Source organism: Aotus nancymaae, unplaced genomic scaffold (assembly GCF_030222135.1).
Source record: "Aotus nancymaae isolate 86718 unplaced genomic scaffold, 86718_ANA_hifiasm-v0.15.2.pri h1tg000002l, whole genome shotgun sequence".
Classification (NCBI taxonomy): Eukaryota; Metazoa; Chordata; class Mammalia; order Primates; family Aotidae; genus Aotus; species Aotus nancymaae.
This window is the reverse complement of record NW_026988413.1, coordinates 59,743,682-59,760,871: the sequence shown is the minus strand read 5'-3', so window position 1 is coordinate 59,760,871 and position 17,190 is coordinate 59,743,682.

Here is a 17,190-nt window from a genome sequence, read left to right as displayed (position 1 = left end):
AGCTTTTAGTCATATATTTTATATAGTTAAACTCTGGAATTTATTATTTAAATTGTGAATATTCTCCTGGTCATCAGCAAATTGCTTCTGAGTACCTCTCCTCACTCCACAGCATAGGACAATAGAACTTTCTTTCATATTCCACAAATATATAATAAAATCATTTTATAAGTCAGGAAAATATTGCTTAAGACTAAGTTACATTGTCAGTGATATTGTAAGATATTATGGTAGAGTTTCAAACAGTTAAAAAGTGTCATTTTTCATTCCTGGCTCAACATGAACCTCACCTCCTTAATTCTGAGTCAGTTTTCTCTGCTATAATAGATCTTGCTCCTTTGGGAGTGATATTTAGCCTGAATCATCAAGGGAAAAAAAGCTCCTAATTTATGTTAACACATGGATTTTCTTCATTCAGTTTCCCTATTATTAAAGCAAAATCTAGCAAAGCAGAAGACATTGTAACAAAACATAATAGACAAACAAATTTTGAAGCAAGATGTGAAAGGATTTTAAAATTTGTAGCTGAGCTAAGGGGTATTCAAATCTATATACTTCCTTTGGTAATCATCTACATTAGGCTTGCTAAGAGAGGCAGACCAATTAATACTGTCTTGAAATGATTAACCACCTGTGACTTATGAATTTATTCCTGAAGACTGTAGCAAATGGTCCATCTTTTCTCCATAAGCAGTATCAGTTTTTATAATTATACATGTACTAATATAATATACGCATCTCTGCAGGGAGACATATGTGTAACAAGTGTAACCAAACCAGAAGTAACTTTAGAAATTCTGTATTTTAACCCATTCATTGCGTAAGAAGGGAAAATGATATGCAGATAGGTTATCACTTATATTTACTTGAGAGTGAGTACCTAAACATACAAATACACCTATATATTTTATGATAGCCTTTTAAGAACTATTATTTCTAAATGTTTATTGAACGCAGCACTGACTAGCCATTATTTATATTTGGGTATGTGTATTAGTCCATTTTCACGCTGCTGATAAAGACATATCCGAGACCGGGAAGAAAAAGAGGTTTAAGTGGACTTACAGTTCCACAGGGCCGTGGAGGTCTCAGAATCATGGTGGGAGGCAAAAAGCACTTCTTACGTAGTGGCAGCAAGAGAAAATGAGGAAGAAGCAAAAGCGGAAGCCCCTGATAAACCCATCAGATCTCGTGAGACTTATTCACTATCACGAGAATAGCACGGGAAAGACAAGCCCCCATGATTCAGTTACCTCCTGCTGGGCCCCTCCCACAACACGTAGGAATTCTGGGAAATACAATTCAAGTTGAGATTTTGGTGGGGGCAGAGCCAAATCATATCATTCCGCCCCTGGACACTCCAAATCTCATCTCTAATTCAAGTTGAGATTTTGGTGGGGGCAGAGCCAAATCATATCATTCCGCCCCTGGACACTCCAAATCTCATCTCCTCACATTTCAAAACCAATCATGCCTTCTCAACTGCCCCCTAAAGTCTTAACTCATTTCAGCCTTAACCCAAAAGTCCATAGTCCAACGTCTCATCTAAGACAAAACAAGTCCCTTTCCTCCTATGAGCCTGTAAAATTAGAAGCAAGCTAGTTACTTCCTAGATACAATGGGGGTACAGATATTGGGTAAATGCAGCCATTCCAAATGGGAGAAATTGGCCAAAAGGGGTTACAGGACCCACCCAAGTCTGAAATCCAGTGAGGCAGACAATTTAAAGCTCCAAAATGATCCCCTTTGACTCCAGGTGTCACATCCAAGTCACACTGATGCAAGAAGTGGGTTCTCATGGTCTTCGGCAGCTCTACCCCTGTGGCTTTGCAGAGTACAGCCTTCTTCATAGATGCTTTCATGGGCTGGCATTGTGTCTTCGGTTTTTCCAGGTGCATGGTGCAAGTTGTCAGTGGATCTGCCATTCTGGGGTCTGGAGGAAAGTGGCCCTCTTCTCACAGCTTCACTAGGCAGTGCCCCAGTAGGGACTCTATATGGGGGCTTCCACCCCACATTTCCCTTCTGCACTGCCATAGCAAAGGTTCTTCATCAGTGCCCTGCCACTGCAGCAAACTTTTGCCTGGGCATCCAGATGTTTCCATACATCTTCTGAAATCTAGGTGGAGGTTCCCAAACCTCAGTTCTTGACTTCTGTGTACCTGTAGGCTCAACAACACGTGGAAGCTGACAAGGCTTGGGGCTTGCACTCTCTGAAGCCACAGTCTGAGCAGTATGTTTGGCCCCTTTCTGCCACTGCTGAAGTGGCTGGGACACAGGGCACCAAGTACCTAAGCTGCACACAGCACAGTGACCCTAGGCTCAGTCCACAAAACCACTTTTTCTTCCTGGGCCTCAGGGGCTGTGATGGGAGAGGCTGCTGTGAAGGTCTCTGACATGGCCTGGAGCCACTTTCCCCATGGTTTTTGAGGTTAACATTAGGCTCCTTGCCACTTAAGCAAATTTCTATAGCTAGCTTGAATCTCTCCCCAGAAAATTGAATTTTCTTTTCCATCACATAGTTAGGCTGCAAATTTTCCAAACTTGTATGCTCTGCTTTTCTTATTAAACGGAATGCCTGTAACAGTACCCGAGTCACTTCTTGAATGCTTTGCTGCTTAGAAATTTCTTCCACCAGATACCCTAAATCATCTTTCTCAAGTTCAAAGTTCCACAAATTTCTAGGGCAGGGGCAAAATACTGCCAGTCTCTTTGCTAAAACATAACAAGAGTCACCTTTACTCCAGTTCCCAACAAGTTCCTCATCTCCATCTGAGAGCACCTCAGCCTGGACCTTATTGTCTCTATCACTATCAGCATTTTGGGCAAAGCCATTCAATAAGTCTCTATGAAGTTCCAAACCTTCCCATATTTACATGTCCTCTTCTGAGCCATCCAAACTGTTCCAACAGCTACCCTGTTACCCACTTCCAAAGTCGCTTTCACATTTTCAGGTATCTTTTCAGCAATGCCCCACTCTAGTGGTACTAATTTACTCTATTAGTCTTTTTTCACACTTCTGATAAAGACATACCTGAGACTGGGAAGAAAAAGAGGTTTAATTGGACTTAACAGTTCCACATGGCCTCAGAGTCATGGCAGAGGTGAAAGACTTCTTACATGGCAGTGGCAAGAGAAAATGAGGAAGAAGCAAACACAGAAACCCCTGATAAACCCATCAGAACTTGTGAGACTAAGTCACTATCATAAGAATAGCACTGGATGAGAATAGCATGAGAAAAGCCCCCATGATTCAATTATCTCCCCCTGGGTCCCTCCCACAACACATGGGAATTCTGAGAAATACAAAACATATTAAGTTGAGATTTGGGTGGGGACACAGCCAAACCTATCAGTATGTTATAAAGGTCATTTGTATTTCTAGCTATCTGTCTATTTCCTGACTGTATGGTCAAACCTTGTGCTAGGTATTGGTGAACAAAGTTAAGAAAGAGAAAATCCTTCTTACTATAAATGGTGGAATATCCAACTGTAACTGGTTTAAATAATAAATATTCATATTCAGAAAGTGGAGGATTATTACAGCATAAATTTGAAGATACCTGTACAACATTCTAAGGAAGATGGACTTTGTCTTCCAATCAGAGAGGATCTAAAGAAAGATCACAAGAGAGGGTGACAGTATCAGATATTTCTAAGTATGAATGATTTTAGAATAATGATGTAACAATATGAAGGGAAGATTGGTGGATGAAAATAAAGTGCTCACAAAACCAGTTAGGAGCTTGTATTAATAATCCAGATGAAAGACATAGGCTCTAAACCAAGGCAATAGTACTTTATGTGAAGATGAACTGCTACATCTAAAATATACATAATTAATAGAATTCAACATCTATTTTATTTAAAATTTGTCTATTATAATATATATGTATATATTATAATATATCATGGGAAAGAGAATTTATCTTAGGGCCTAGCCATTATTATTATAGACTGTACATTTTATTATTAATACAAAGCAGATCTTTCTATTTAGAATATTGAATGTGATATGAAAAATTAAAACCATTTCTACGTGGTTAGAATATACTGCCAGAATTTTATCTGCTTCTAAAATAGAACTATAAAATCCTATTTCAGAAATAGAACATTCTTAAAGCCAGATTGCTAACAATGTCTATGAGTTTTACAGGAAAACAAGGCCTAATGATAAAAAGTTCAAAGTAATTAAAAACAAATTCAATTACATTACAAATATTACAGAAGACATCTTTATCATGAAATTCACTATAAATGCAGATTTTTTTTAAGGAAAATTTCATTCTAGGTTCTTGAGAAAAAAATTAGAACATCCCATAAACCGTAATCTACTGAAGGCATTCAATAAAGATCTTTGCATCTTTTACAATGCCAGATATGATATTTGCTAAATCAAAGACCATACATTATAAGAAAGGTATGTGATAGTTCATAATTGGGAGGAGGGGAGGTTCATGAACTGTGTCAGAATCTGATGAAAGCTATGGCTCCTCTCTCCAGAACCATGAATACATATATACATGTGTGTACACAATTTTATATTCAATTTTAGAGCCTGTAAAACCAATCCATGGGATCCAGGTTACAAATATGAACTAAAAATAAGAGTTTATCAGTGTTTTTGAATTTGTAAAAAAAAAGGTTTTCATGAGAAAAATGTGGTTCTATTAGTATACAGATAAAGTCACTAACACATAGCTACAGGGAAAATCTTACATAATATATTCCTTAAATATTTCAATATTTGGCGTGCACTTATAGACTTTAGAATAAGTAAAATAATACCTTGAAACTTAGAAGGAGAATAGAAAAAAAAATCCTTTTATCTTAAGTGTAGAATAACTTAGTTAAGCTAATGATAAATAAGCCCAACCCTAAAGTAAATAAAATAAGATAAACAAAACTGTTATAAATTATCTCCTGATTAACCTTAGTCTTTGAACCCATACCTGATTATTTGGAGGTGTCTCTCAGGGCAGGTAGAGAAGACATTAAACCATGTTTCATGAACTGAATTAAACCCTTCCAGTTTGAGTCCAGATTGGCTAAAGAGACAATGAGGTAACTGGCTAGACACCATTTCCTGCAAATGTGATCCCCAAGGAATTATGAATCAAAATTCCTGAAACTATCTGTATGTAGCAAATTGAGCCCATAATAAAAATTCCAGAACTAATGTCCACTTTGACAAAATGAGAGAAAGGTAGATTTAAATCATCAAAACTTATAACTATGTTTTTTACTCTGATTTCAACATAAACAGTATGTGAGTAGAGGACTAGGAAGGAGAAAGTCTATAAATAACTTTGCCCAATCTTTTCATCATTTCAACCATCTACATTTCATGATGCAAATCACAAATGAAAAGGTTTTAAACCATCAGCAAAGAGCTAAAAAAAATTGTAAGAGCTGCATAGAGTGACAAAGCTGGAATTTTCAGTGCTTTTCACTTAATTTGGACATTAAAGATGAATCTAAGGATTTTATGGCTGCTGCTTAGACACACCAGAGGCTTATATCTTTGTAACCTCATGTGTTTTTTCTACTATTGTGCTCATTTCACAAGCACATTACTTTTCCAAGGCTGATGTGACTTATCAAAGACCAAATCCTTGCTATATATACCTCATAAGGTAATTTACAACTGAATATTCTTGGAACTTTGTTTTCGGCTGATAATTTGAAACAGTGGTATGCTGGAGCTGGCTTATCCCAGCTAAGAGACTATTGTTAAGCATGTAGACATTTTGTAGTCTTGTTGCTAAGCATTTGGTAGCTTGAAATAGGTCATGATGGAAATATTTATATCACAAAAATTGGCAAATACTCACTCTTGTTCCCCAGGCTGGAGTGCAGTGGCACAATCTCAGCTCACTGCAACCTCTGCCTCCCAGGTTCAAGCAATTCTCCTGCCTCAGCCTCCCAAATAGCTGGGATTATAGGCATGAGCCACCATGCTCGGCTAATTTTTTGTATTTTTAGTAAAGATGGAGTTTCTCCATGATGGTCAGGCTGGTCTCGAACTCCCGACCTCAGGTGATCCGCCTGCCTTGGCCTCCCAAAGTTCTGGAATTACAGGTGTGAGCCACCACACTTGGCTTGTTTTACCTTCTAAGAGTTGGTTTACTAGCACATTATTGGACCTTTCTATTTTATTCTCTAATAGATGTCGAAAGGTAAAAAAAAATTATAGTGAATAGGAAGAAAATTTAAGAGAAATAAGCAAATGTTTATGTATGATATGGATATTCTTTTGAAGTCAGAGTACCCATGGAAGCCACCAGCACTCTCTGCTAACCTGAGTCTAATATTCACTAGATTCTACCCAAAACACCAGCAGAGATTAGAGAAATATATTGCTTGCTGTCAGCTATGCTTTAATATCCACCCTGCCTTGTCAACCTAGGAAGTGGAGCTAATAGAGATAGTTCAATGCTCACCTGACATCTCTAACCCATGAACTAAGTTTCTCTTGTTTTTTGTCTTCCCCTAATATGAAGACTGAAATTGCAAAGTAATAGTAGTGGTAATAGTGGTCACAAGTTGTTTGTCTACTGAATGCTATAAACTTCTATAAGATATTTTCTTCCTCATGGAAACCCTACAAATCAGGCAATATTGTCCCAAACAAAAAAATTAATTTGCTCAAATTAAGTGAAAGTCATAATTTTAACCCAGCTATGTCTAGTTCCAAAGAACATGTTTGTTTTACTATACTAGGATATATTTCTCAAACTTGATTAACTCATGCATGCATTTTAAAGAAAAATGAATCCCCCAGACATCCAATATTGATTTATATTATTTTTGTAAGAGGGACACGAATATATGTATTAAATTATATCTCTTTAAATGTAGTAGCATAATTATAACAAATCTACCTCTCTTACCTCAAGCTTCTAAGGATAAATTAATAAAGAATCATTGATGTAATCGGTTGATGATGATGAAAATAATACCTTTATGGTATGCCAGCAATTGGAGACACTGTGACAAAACATATTAAAAGAAAGCATGCCCAATTGTATCTGGTCTGGCCAAGCACACAGTTTTATCTGATCTGGCCAAGCACACAGGACAGATGCATGATGAGATACGATGTATGTGTTTACCCCTGTGTGAAACAACAATAAAAGACCCCTTAGACCTATTGGGGGACAATGAAAATTTTTGCTGCTTATCTTGGGACATTCTGATATTCAACTTCTACTTATAAATGGTGTAATTATTCTTCTTAAGTTGTAAATATGGGAACTAAGGGGCTAAGTCACCCTTCTATTTGTGGATTGGGAGCAAAGTCTCTTGGTGACCCTCAAAACATTTCACTTTCTACTATTTGATAAGGGACATAAGGTATGCAACTGTTTGACTACTTCTATGTGTATTACTTCACATTTAACCACACTATTTTAAAAAGCTGCATAAATAAATAGTGAGAAAAACATTTTACATTAATTAATTTATTGGTCTTTGTGCCCATCTGAGTCCCAGAAGGAAACAGACACAGAAAAAATGAGAAAAGTTGTAGGAGCTATTTAAAAGGGTGTAGACAAAGTTAAGGAAAACAAGCATGATATATATCTGTCTGTCATTTCATAAGCAAATTATACCCTATACAATTGATATAAATTTCCTTTTCTGATTCCACTTGATTACTCTGCTGCCTAAAGATGCACAGTGAAGTATTCCTAGGCCATTCAACATAAGAGCTAGAGCTTATTTTTAAGGAAAACAATGTCTTACCTTATTAAAAAGAGAACACTAGTTACACTAGTTTTTATTAGCATCATTGACTTATTTTTAAAGATAACCTGTAGGCTAGAAACTAATAGTGTACTTAATATTTTACACAATATAAAGGAAGCCCCACGGCATTCCAATTTAATGATATAGATAGTCAAAGTGAGACAAATCACTGATTAAAGAGATTTAAGCAATTTTTAACTTTAGATCATTTTGTTTTGATCTCCTAAATAATGATCTACCTTTCATTCAATAAAAATGATAGTTTTGTAATTAATTGCTTTAAGTTTCTGTATTTATATTTTTAAATAATTTTTTCTTTTCATGCATTTATTATAATTTATATGACACATATTAATTGAATTAGTACCTAGGATTAAGAATGAATAAGAAACTCTAAGAATAATATTATAGTAAAAGAAAAAAGCAGTTAACGTTTTTATATTAACAGTGTTCAGAAAACAATTTTGACACTGGTTTTTAAATTTTAATCATATTCAATTTATAATATGACCAGGCCTTGTAATCAAAGGGAAGTAAAGTTTTCAAGTGAAATTTTGAAATGAAAGAAATGTAAACAACATAATTTTACTTAGATTGTGTCAAAAGAGATTTTACCATGTATAGTAAGCAATCTTAACGTCCAAGTAGTACAATAGAAAGAGTGTGGCCTTAGGAATAAGACAGGTCTTGTTTTGAATTTCAGCTCTTTCACTAGATCATCCTGTAAATCTGAGTTGACTTATTTACCACCTTTGAACCTCAGTTTCCAATTTTCAATAGGAATTATTAAAAGCTATTTTAGAAGCTTTACCTGGTGCAGTGCGCAGGATATAGAAAGTGATTAATAGCTAGTAGCATTATATTAATGTTTATTAATTGTTATTTTATTTTATAAATGTTTATTAATTGATCACAAACCCAGAAAGATTGTTTGAAAACATCAAGTATAAGTGATTGTTGATATAGTTACCAAAACTCCTGTTCTCATTTACAGTTCTCCTTAAGGAAAAAAATGTTATGTTTTATTTGTAATACTGATATTTTAGAAAGTATTTTCTAATATTCATTAATTTTTATAGGAATTTTCTTAGCAAATGGGCAAGAGCAGCATTTCTTTCTAAATTAGAAGTTTTACCACTATTTGAAACAGCATGAGAAGCATCCATTAGACAAACTTAACGAGAATTTCTTAATTGCAACCTTTTAAATAATCTTCTTCTAGTGAGAATTAAATGAAATAATTTGAAAGCCAGTAGACACAGTATAAATTGTACTCTTCTAGGTCATAGCCTTGCACATCTGCTGAGACTATAATACCCACTGACGAAAGATTTCATGACAGGGAAGATTATTATTATTGTCTTTTCTGTAAAATATAACAAGTTAAGTAATTAAGGTTATGAATCAAACCAAATTAACTGTGCACAGCTGTAAGAAGTTTAGTGCACGACCACATGACAGATGAGAAATTCTTTTGTTTTCACTCGTGATTTACCTAATGGTGAGATAAATGTCTGATGACATACAAAAACCAGGGTCCTGTCAATCCTTAGCCATTTATTTCATCACTCCTCATGTTTCTGACAGGGAGGAGTAACTGCTCAATTGTCCAAGTATAAGTATCTTCATATTTTCTGCTTAGGCAAACTTGTAAGCCATGGGAAAAAAGTTTTAAGTTACATTTTAAAAGTAAATTTAAATGGTACAGTTTGCACAATCACATTTACCTAAAATAATTTTCAGAAATTTTAAGATGCAATAATCAATGAAATTTTAGTATTTTAATATCTGACAAAAACTTCCTAGTCATGAAAGTGATTTATATGTAAAATTTCCATTAAAATAATTGATTAAATCAGATTTAGTGTCAACCATTTTTGTTCATGTTACAAAGGGGAAAATGAAGACACCAGAATTTTAGATAACTTTATCAAGGTAACAGACATGATGAGTGGTAGAATCAGAAAGACCCGCAAAGAGACAGAGAAATTGTTGAGATCTGAGGAATCTCTTAACTTGCATGGCAAGTGAGTTGGAAAAAAGATAATGAAATAAGGTGAACAAATTGGCAGGGGTCATATTATGCAAAGACTCAGAAGCTGTAGTAAGTATTGGTTTCCAGTTAAACAAATTACAAGTCATTTTGACAAGTGCTGTAAATAAAGTGTAAATAAATGTAGGAGAGATAACATGGTAAATTCTGACTTGGAGAATATTGAGAAACTCCCAGAAGAGATATTTGAATTTTATGTGGGCCTTTGATGGATAGAACGAGAAGCAAAGACATTTCAAAATGGCAAAATTGAGGAACATGGATATGGGAGTGCATAGTTTATTCTCAAAGGGAGAGAAAGCAAGCATGTCTGGAGCATGTGAGGAGGACTGGCCAGAGGCACGGCCAGAAAGGTAGATAGCAGGTAGACTGTCGAAGGCCTAGAGTCAATGCTATGGGTTTTAGACTTTGTTCTGTAGTCTATACAAAGCCATGTTAGATTCCCTGGAAGTGTAAATGAATAACTGAAACTAAACCAGCCGAGTGAAAGAATGCAGAAGAGAAGACTGGAGGTAGCAGGTTCAGGCAGGAGACAATTGTCAGAGATAAGGCCAGGCATTTGCCTTTACTCTTATAGTTACTAGCTGCTGGGGCCCCCAAAGAGTTTACAGACAATTAAAACATAATGGGATAATGGAATAAGCTATGGCAGCACTGAGAGGATCAAATGCTAATCCCCAAATTTAGGTCTTTAAAAATGTTTTGACTCACCAATTGGAAAAAGATACTGCTGACAGAGTCCAGCTTGCACTTAATGTGCACTTCAATATTTACTCTGTGTACATGGATTACTAAAGAGATTAGATTAGAATGGCTATATGTATTGTACAAAGAATGTTGTAAGGATTAAATGAAACAAGATATGAAAGCTCTTGTGATAAATGTTATGTAAATATAAACCTTTAATATTATATTTAATCCCTATAGAAAGATTTTGCTTTTACATTAATAGTGAAAAAAGTAATATTCCAACTTATCTTAGATTTTGAAATATGAAAAAATGTGAATTATTTAAGATAAAAGCTTCAGTTGTTTCTTTGTGTGTGTATATGAGAGAGAGAGAGGGAAATAAATGAGAAAACAGAAATAAGGAAATCTACCCTTTTTGTCGGGCAAGGAAAGTACAGGAAGTTAGGATGATACCTTTAACTACCCTCTAAGCAATTTTCAAATGCCTCAAATTGGCTCTATAAAGTTAAATTCTCATGGATGAAAATTCATAATTACTTTTATATGAATATAATAGTAATTTATAAAATGATGCCTACATGCCTTGATATAGGAATTGAATTTTTTTCTCAAAACTCGGGAGAGCTTGTATAGTCCACTGAAAAGAACATGGTCTTGGAGATACATGAATTTTTATCTGAATACCAATTCTGACACTTAGTGGCTATGAAACTTTCGTTAATATACAGAGCTTCAGTTCCTCCTTCATAAATTGGTGGTATCGAACACATCTCTTTTGGAATTGGCAAGTAATATAGCTAAAAGGCTATGTTAATAATATAGCTAAATAATATAGCTAAAATGCTCACACCAATCATGACAAACAGTTGCTTTTAATAAAAGCTGCCTACACTTTTTGGTTTTAATCTGTCATGCTGTCACCAAATGTGCCCAATGAAGAAAGAAACATATTCTAAGAATATATTTTTAATGTTTTCTAACAAACAAAACAAATTTATTTGTCAGGCTCTATATTTCCTTCATATGGTGATTCTTGAAATGTAGTAACAACTCAATAAATATTTGTTGAAAAAAAGAGAAAGAAAAACAAAAAGAAAAAAGGAAGGAAGGAAGAAAGTCAGGAGGCAGATAAGGAAGGATGGATGAACGAATGAGAAAGCAAGTTTAACAGGTGTAGGCTGTGGTCTCTTTCCTTACATTAATAGTGACATTCTTCCCCACGCCTGTGCTTAGTGCAAGTATTATTTCTTAACGAGTTGTAAATAGAGCTAGGTGATTAAGTGTGGTAACCAAATTGTCTGTCATTCTTTTAGCCTATGATCTGGAAATACAGCATAGTATTTGTTTAAGAAAACAAGGCCACAACACCTCAACTGACACTGCTGGATTTGTCTTTGTCCAGACATGCCCCTATTGTTGTAGTATAAAATAGAATGTTCAGTCCTATAATACTTGGTCTCTGCAACTATCAAAATTCAACAAAGTAATCAGGAGTCCTCTCACTCAATTGTATAAGTGGTGTTATTTTTGTTAGCACCAGTGTTGACTGATCCTTCTTTGCAGAGGTCTGTTTTATCCTTTTATTATTTCTATGAAATCAGTTTCATGAATTATGTTGCCTTAAGAAATGACACATCCTTTGGGAGGCTGAGGCAGGCGAATCACCTGAGGTCAGGAGTTCCAATCCAGCCTGACCAACATGTGAAACCCCGTATCTGCTAAAAATACAAAAATTAGCCAGGCATGGTAGCATAATCCTGTAATCCCAGATACTTGGGAGACTGAGACAGGAGAATCGCTTGTACCTGGAAGTGGAGAGATTGCACTACTGCACTCCATCCTGGGAGACAGAGCAAGACTCTGGCTCAAAAAAAGAAAAAAAGACACCTAATATTTGAGTGTTCACAAAACTTATCCTATCGTATGCTGCCATCTGCTGGGACGGTAAGGTTGCTTGGTCATGGATTTTACATTAAAATCTATGTTGAACTTCATATTGCTAGCTTCTTAAATGGGCACACTTTAGATAGTAATGGAAATTCTCTGGGTAAAAAGCTTTTTGTGCTTTTATGATAGGAAACAGGAAAGGGCAACAGTGTTCTGACCTATTTTTGAAATACAGCTTTGCCTTATAAAAAAAAAACCTGCTGATTCATTCTATCTGTCATTTAGCCAAGACTAATTATTGTCTTCTGTGTGCCAAGAACTACAGAGAATCCACAGAGATGAGCAAGAAATGGTTCTTGTTTAATAGGAGTTTATTTCCTAGTAGGAAGAATCACAAAGGAAGTAAATGGCAAAGTATTCTAGATGTTACAGTAGAAATATAAACCAAGAGGGTATGGGTATGGTTAATTTCTACCCCAAAGTCAAGCTTCTTGCAAAAGCAATGGTAGAGGATAACTATGATAATGAACAAATTTTCACCAAGAAGGCAAGATAGGAGAAGGAATTCTGACCATAAGAAATATTACAAACTAAGACATTTGTTTTTTTAAAAAAATGCTTGTTTTTGGTGGCATTAAGAGATGTTAGTTATTATGTCTTGTAATTTGCTGTATTTGTTTTTAATCATTCAGAAAGAAGAAATAAAGTGAAATGTGCAAGATATTCTACACAGCACATACATCTTTATAGTTTTGTCAATTGTACTGCTATTAATACATCATAAATATTTATTATATTTCTCAGATTACTACTTCTGTCTTAATAAAGATTTCATATTATTGGATCCCTGATAACTGGATTCCTGCATTATTAACTCTAACAGGAGCTCTTTTTGTGCTGTGCCTCTATGGTGTTGCCTGGTGCCTCTTCAAAGAGTAAGTTTTAATTGTTTCTATTTGAATTTGTTCATTGCTCATAAAGTCCATCAACAATGCCTTAAAAAGAGCAGGATGAAAGTAGAAAGAAGAGATTGGAGAAAATGTCATTGAAAATCAATTACTTTAAGTGCTTTACTGATGTTATCCTTGCTGATAATCACAATAATGCTGAGAGATAGGTAATAGCATCAGTGTTTTCGATTTAGATAAATGATTTTAACCAAAATCTTCTAGTTCTAAAGCTAATGTTCTTTTGCTACGTGATCAAGTGATTCAAGCTAAAAACCATTTGTTAGATTTTAAAAAAAGAAAGAAATGAGATTTTTAAATTTCCCATAGAAAAGGAAGAGATGAAATTTAGTTGGTACATATTTAAATAATATCAAGACCTCCACTTATATTTTCCTGTCAAAGGATAGACAGAAGTTTCAAAAAGGCAAGATGAAAGAATTTCAACAGTAATTATAGAAGGATTGAATTAATTCAGTAAATATCTCCTGAGCTTTCAGGGCTCAGATTGTGCCAGGTGAATATAGAATAGAGATGATAACAAGCAGTACCCACCCTCCAAGAGCACAGCCTTCAATAGAAAGGGCTGAGGAGAATGAATTGTTGCAATAGATTAGAAAAGAAAGTAAAAAGAGGGCGTAATTGAAATTTAAATATCTTTCTATGGCATATTTAACTTAGGCTCAGAGATTTTCGGCAAGGAATGTTTCACAGAGAACATGCCACTAAAACTGGCAGGAGAAGAATGAATGGAAGAAAATACAAAGGAAAGACATAAAATATTACCTAGTTTATATTTAAGGGTGTTTTTTTTTTAGAGGCATAAAAATGGAAACAGGATCATATGAATACTACTAAATTTACTTACTAACGTACGGTTGGCTTTTATCCTGGAATATGGAGTATAGATTCTCCAAGGTAAAGTAATAAAACCCAAAGATAATAGTTGTATTAGCATGAAAGTAAAAATTTATTAAGGATAACTGAGAAGCCGCCACATTAATGTAAAATGTAGATAGTATAGTAAATTTGAATTTTTGTTTTAAAGGTGATGTATACCTTAGCACAATAATTGGGTTTGTAATGGTGATATCAAGTGCCTGAATAAATAAGCAATGTATTATTTAATTAAAAAAAATACTATTTGTCCAAAAAATATAGTGAATTAAGAAAGTGTAGTAAGTAGGTCTAAAAGTCAGTGTTGCACCCATTTACTACTCTACCCTATAACTAACTCCTGAAAGAACCTAGTTTAGATGTGTTATGGAAGGACATCTGTGGTTGTGCAATAGACAAGAGGACTATACCAGAATTATAGTGCTACAATATGCACTAGAAACTTCTTCCCAGATATTCCAATGTCATCTACCATGTTTGTATTTTTTTTCTGAATGTAGAAATGATAGAATTGGCTGGGTGCAGTGGCTCACACCTGTAATCCTAGCACTTTGGGAAGTCAAGGCAGGTGGATCAAGAGGTCAGGAGTTCAAGACTAGCCTGACCAACGTGGTGAAACCTCGTCTCTACTAAAAATACAAAAATTAGCCAGGCGTGGTGGCATGCACCTGTAATTCCAGCTACTCAGGAGGCTGAGGCAGGTGAATCACTTGAACTCAGGAGGTGGAGGTTGCAGTGAGCCAAGATTGCCAATTTACTCCAGCCTGGGCAAGAAAGCCAGACTCCATCTCAAAAAAAAAAAAAGAAAAAAAAGAAAAAGAAAAAGAAATGGCAGAGTAATCTGAAATATTTTTATATCCAAGGAGCAATGTTTCCTTTAAAGTAGTTTAAGGACATTGTTTTTAATTTTATATTCAAAAGAAATATTTATTAATTGGCATTATGTACAATTGTTTTATTTTTTGCATGTGGAGGGTTAACTAGATGTGTAAGGCTATTTGATTATGATCAAAGCAGGGAGTTGATTTTGATACATTTTGACAATTTTGATTAAAAAATAAGCATTCAGTTTCTTTTTTCAAAATACTGTACTCCTGTTTTTTGTTCCTTTACCTATAGTTCTCCTGTTTGTTCAAGATTATTTCCCAACTGTCACAAACATGACCAGAGCCAACCAAGTCTCACGACCAAAGGGCCTGGAGTAGTACCAAGGTAAAAGCAGAGCTGATGCTTTAAAGAAAGAAATTTTAGGCAATAAGATTTGTTCCTAATGCTTTATTAATTTTCAAATATAGAGCCATAAAATAGTGATTGGTGTCTTAGTCCATTCTGGCTGCCATAACAAAAATACCATAAAGTGGGTGGTTTGTAAGCAGCAAATATTTATTTTGTATAGTTCCAGAGGCTGGGAAGTCCAACATCAAGGCAGGAGCAGATCTGGTGTCTGGTGAGGGCCTGCTTCCTCATAGACAGAACCTTTTCACCACATCCTCACATGCTGAAGGGGTAAGAGGTTTCTCAGGGACCTCTTTTATAAGGGACACTAATTCTATTCATAAGGCCTCTGCCCTCAGGACATTTCATCTCTCAAAAAGCCCCAGTTCCTAATGTCATCACCTAAGGGGTCGACAAACATATCAATTTTGGAGGACACAGACATTCAGATCACAGCAAATAGCATTTTAAAAGTTTAAATTTTACTCCTAAATTCTTTATCAGAGGAATTTTTAAAAGTGATTCTTCGTTCATTCAACAATATCTATTGACTACATAGTATTCTTCTAGGCATGGGGAAATAGCAGAGAGCAAAATTAGATTTGTAGATGAACACTGGGATCTGCTACTGGTATTCTGCTGCCAATTCTACAAGGTTGTTACTATTTTCAAGTGAAGTTATATATTTAATTATTAGGGATCACAAATGCCACAGGAATGAGAACAAATACAACTTGTTTTTCAAGAATCTAAGATGAAATATATAAATTTATTACTTGGAGTGGCATCAAGATACATTCTCTCTATCTAGAAGAGATATTAACTGGAATTATTGATATTAATAGAAAAATTTGAACCTAAGAATACAAAATGATTGATTTATTACATAGAGGAGTTTATCAACAGTTAATGTAAGGGCTATTTAAATGTAGCATTATGTAGCATTTGTTTACCAATTTATAAAATACTAAACTATTCAATTATTTAGTACTTACGCAGAAAATCACTAAAATATATTATTTTCATTAAAGGATAAAATAAATACTGCCATTATATCTTTAATTTTTTTATGGGCATGGAGACTTATTGAATAGTGATTCCAAACAACACATGAGACTAAACTTGTTGCCTGGAAACCGTCAGGTAAGGACAAAGAGAAAAAAACACGTCATAGCTATTACAATAGCTACTCTTATTTTTCACAGTGTCAGCCAATAAAAAGCACTTGTAAATATGTCATACCGAATGATAACCCATAAATAAAAATGAGAGAATTTAAACATTTCAATTGAGGTGGAAATTAAAAGAGAAAGAGCTAATGCAATTTTAAGTGATTGACATTGGTGACATCAGTGATGAGGAAAATAATATAGTAATGTTGATATATCTGCAGAAGACTAAATTGATGGTGTGTATTAGTGAGATGGCATTCAATTTTCTATTGTTCCATGTTTTCTCCCTATTGAAGTCTGAAAAATATTAGGTGAAATTAAATTATATAGATAATCTAGTGGAGGGTAGCTAAGGATACCTATGATGCCCATTCATCCTTATAATACTCAGATGTTTAACAAATATTTATGGTATGCCAAATTATCTTATAGGAGTTCTTTCACTGAAACATCCATTTAACATATATTTCTTTTAAATTAACCCCAAACCACACAGTTTTGCTCAATTACAGAATTTTTACGTAAAATTATATTTGACTCGGTGTCTTTATATGAGTAAAATATTTTCCAGTTAATATCAAAA